A 4,129-nucleotide genomic window follows, 5' to 3' on the forward strand; every position below is an offset into this window, starting at 1 on the left:
ATGCTCGACAACTGCACCAAATGGTGTTAACTAAATCATCTTGTGATTAGTATAGCGAAGTGCTGTGTAATTTCATATCGGCGTTTGAAGAACCCTGTTCTGTTCAACTATTAAATCGATGGAATGGTTTTGAAACGAGTCGACCATAATAAAGATCTGGGCGGACATTCTAAATACACTATTCCTCCATCGTGGAGAAGACCAACTGCCAACTTGGCTTCATTTCGATGGTTGCTACCGATTTCTCCAATCCACGAATTGTACTGTTCTTCAGTAAGATCTATTCTTGAATTCGCTTCTAGTGTATGGTCGCCCGATGAAGAAGCTTGCATTCCCAGAATTGCAGTGCAGTATAGGTTTGTCCGATATACGCGACTTTTACATCGGCATTTCCAGCATTTCCCCTATATGCCGTGAAAATTTAAGGATAAACGTGCCGACCCTAGGCGTTCGCGGTTAAGACCACTGGCAACTCACAAAACGTTAGCTCAATGTCGGAATACCGGAGCGAAAATTTTACAATTCGAAACTTATAATCCCACATTACTTGATCAACTCCACATCTATGCAACGCAACGCACTCTAAGGTCAATTACTACGACAACCTTCATGAAATACTGTGTTTGGCGACAATGGCCCTATGATACGTGTGAGCGATTCCAAGACGTGTACCACTTGTTCGATTTGAACGTGTCATGAAACCTTCCGTGGGCGTATTCGTAGTAGGGGAACTGTTCCATTCCCAAGTAGCAAAACCGGTTTGATCAAAGTTTTATAGTGCTATTTTGAATGTATTAGGCGCTATAAAACTTTGATAAAACCAATATTGCTACTAGGGTTATTCATCTTAGCCTATATATTCATCTAATACAACATGAAAACACAATTGAAAACAGAAAAACCGCATTCTTCTAACTAAACCAATCTACTAATCCATGGAATGGAATCTTTTTAGTTCACTTTAGATTTCTCAAAAAGTAGAATCCTCAAAAACTCACTTGAAAGCTCTAAATTTTATATAGTAGTCAGGCATCTACAAAACTCATTTATTCAATCACCTATCTCAGAAAACAAAATTCGTGCATTGCTCTATACGGCTACAACGGTGCTCGTTCAACAGTCAACCAAAATTTTTTTTCTCTATAGCGGACCACTTTTTATTTTAATCACTAAAGTTCACTAAAGATCACCAGTTCCCTAAACCTGAACCCAATAAATTTCGCTGTCAGGGGTATTTTGAAGGCCAAAACCTGCTCTAAGAACTCTGAAGGTGTGGAAGTCCTGAAGCGACATCTGTCGGTATCATGAGATAAAAAACATAAAATAGCCCAATAGTACCTGCGGGCCTCGTGCGATGCGTTCCTCGATCGTCTGCGAAGAGTGGTTAAGCTCAAGGGCGAACTTTACTATGCGACGGTGAATTTTCACGAAATGATTTGTTTTTAGGTTAAATTCAACATATTTGCCATAGAATGTTGTTGTTTTAATAAGTTCATCTGTTTTATATAATGTAACACTCCAACTGCCAGACCTTGTAAGATATGAGAGAGATATAAAACACTACCCGATCAAACTATTATAACAAATGGGTAACACCAATATATCTGAACTTGATAGAAATAAAAAAACCTGTAATATTCTTGATATGCCAGAATGATGAAAAGTACAGAATCATATTAAATTCTGTTATCATACACATGAAGGTTCGAAAGTGTGTTTTTAAAGCATATTTATAACTAAATTTGTTATTCAATTAGCAATATATTGTACATTATACCTAATTCTGATCTTTTTTTGCCTAAAACCTTTTTATTTGCAGAAAAACCATTTTTTTTCTCTGTATGCCTGAAGGGCACTGGGTACTGAAATGCCACTGCGACATTTTTGCTGATTGTCTTTTGTGTCGGGCCCCGATTGCTGTGCACAGGTTACGGATTGTTCGTACTCATTGATGGAGTAGAGCTGTTTTGTTGTAAACCTGTACCCCAATTAGGTACAACATAGTTGATGAAACTAATGACCTGCTTGGGATTGGAGCTCCATGCTTGGTATGGAGTTAAAAGGTAACTTCCTAAGAAGTTGTAGGGGAAAGTAGGTAAAGACGGACACTGCGGGTAAGATGGACACTTTTAATATTTCACAAACTAGAATGTATTATGATAGTTGAGTGATGCGAATACCTTCTTTATAGTGTGTTAATGCTTTTGAGTTGCATTATCGGTTTTGAGCAAGCAAACTGTCAAATTTGTAAGTAAAACAAAGAATATTTTCGTGAACGCGCAATTTGATGTAATTTTTATTTCACGGAAAATAGTGAAAAACTCGTGAAACTTACGTGTTTTTATTTGTTCACAATAGTATAGTGATTAATTAGTCTTTCCTCGGTTTTCTAGTGAAAATCCAGCAGATTTTCGATGTTCCGATGAAGAGCTACGATCGTTTGAAAAATTTACAACCAGGTCGGGCACGACGGACACACTAAGGTAGGGGAAGATGGACACACGGATTTTCCAAGAATTTTCACATGTAGGTACCTAGAGGAAGCAAGAGCTTCGCAAGAGCAAAGCAAATGCTCTGAACTCTCTGGTTCAGATTTGCAGAATCGGCAGGTGTCGTTCAACACTACGCCGATTTTCTTTAAATGATAAAAAGCGGGACAGTGTCCGGTGAAGAGTCCCGTGATTATCCGTAGGTCACTACGATTTAGACTAAGTAGGTTCCAGGGTTCGGATAGATAAACTGTTTGCCTTGTCTACAACCCTGTGCCTGTTGCCATTGGGATACTACTTCTAGCCTTTCCCAAGTTAGTAGTTCGCTTTTGATAGCGGAAATGGACGTACCCAGAAACGGCTCGGGGCCAATAAGCCGCTGAGCTGATCCCTGTCTTGCTAGGTAGTCAGCGTGTTCATTACCCTCGACTCCGCAGTGTCCGGGCACCCAAAACAGAAAAACTGAATTCTGTCGGAAAAGTTCCCGTAGAGTTTCAATGCATTCCCAAACAAGTTTGGAAGCGCATTTGATGGACTTGAGTGCTAGTAGTGCTGCTTGACTGTCCGAGAATATACCGATTTTATCATGTCTGTAGTTGCGTTGCAGACATATTTTTGCGCAGATATATATGGCATATACCTCTGCTTGAAAAACGGTGGGCCATTTTCCCAGGGAAAACGTTTCCCTGATACCGGGTCCGTATATACCAGATCCCGTTAGGGATCCCATTTTCGAGCCGTCCGTATAAAAACTGACGATGCCAGGTGGAAGATTAGGTCCTCCATTGTTCCACATAGAGCGGTTTGTTTCAATCACTCTATATGGAATATCCATGTTGGTCCTAACGTCCATCCAGTCGGAGACTGTGGTTAATGGCGGATTTGGTTTGAACTCCCTAAGTATGCGAAGGTGGCCGATTTGGTCCCCTTCAAGTATGGTTTTCCTCCTTTGCAACCTTAGAGCGCCAAGCTCTGCTTCCTTTTTCACATGAAGATGTAGAGGTAGTAGGCAAAGCATAGCTTCCATGGCTGCAGTTGGAGTTGTTCGCATAGCGCTGGTAACCGAAAGACATGCAAGTCTTTGAACTTTTTTGAGTTTGGCTTGCGCAGTCACTTCGTTCACCTTAGGCCACCACACAAGGGCAGCATAGGTGATTCTTGGTCGGGCAATGGTCTTGTAAGACCAGAGTGCCAAGTCTGGTTTCAGTCCCCAGGTCTTACCGAACACAGTTCTGCAGGCCCAGATCGCTGAGATCGCTTTCTTAGCGGCATGATCCAGTTGTGCAGACCAGTTCAGTTTCTTGTCCAGAATAATTCCGAGATATTTGACTTCATTGCTGAAGCCCAGTCTAACTCCATTCAGTATTGGAGGAGTGATGGAGATCGTCCTTCGTCTGCCGAATGGAATTAGGACTGTTTTAAGGGGTTTATGTTCAGACCCTCCTGTAAACACCATGACATGGTGGTATTCAGAGCCATTTGCATTCGGCTCGACAGAGTTGCGTCATCTTTACCTCTGACGATGAGGACGATGTCATCGGCGTATCCGAAGACCTCGTAACCAAGCTGTGAAAGCTTGTTAAGAAGTGCGTCGACAACTAGTGACCATAACAAGGGCGAGAGAACTCCTCCTTGCGGGC

This window comes from Wyeomyia smithii, chromosome 2 (assembly GCF_029784165.1).
Source record: "Wyeomyia smithii strain HCP4-BCI-WySm-NY-G18 chromosome 2, ASM2978416v1, whole genome shotgun sequence".
Lineage (NCBI taxonomy): Eukaryota > Metazoa > Arthropoda > Insecta > Diptera > Culicidae > Wyeomyia > Wyeomyia smithii.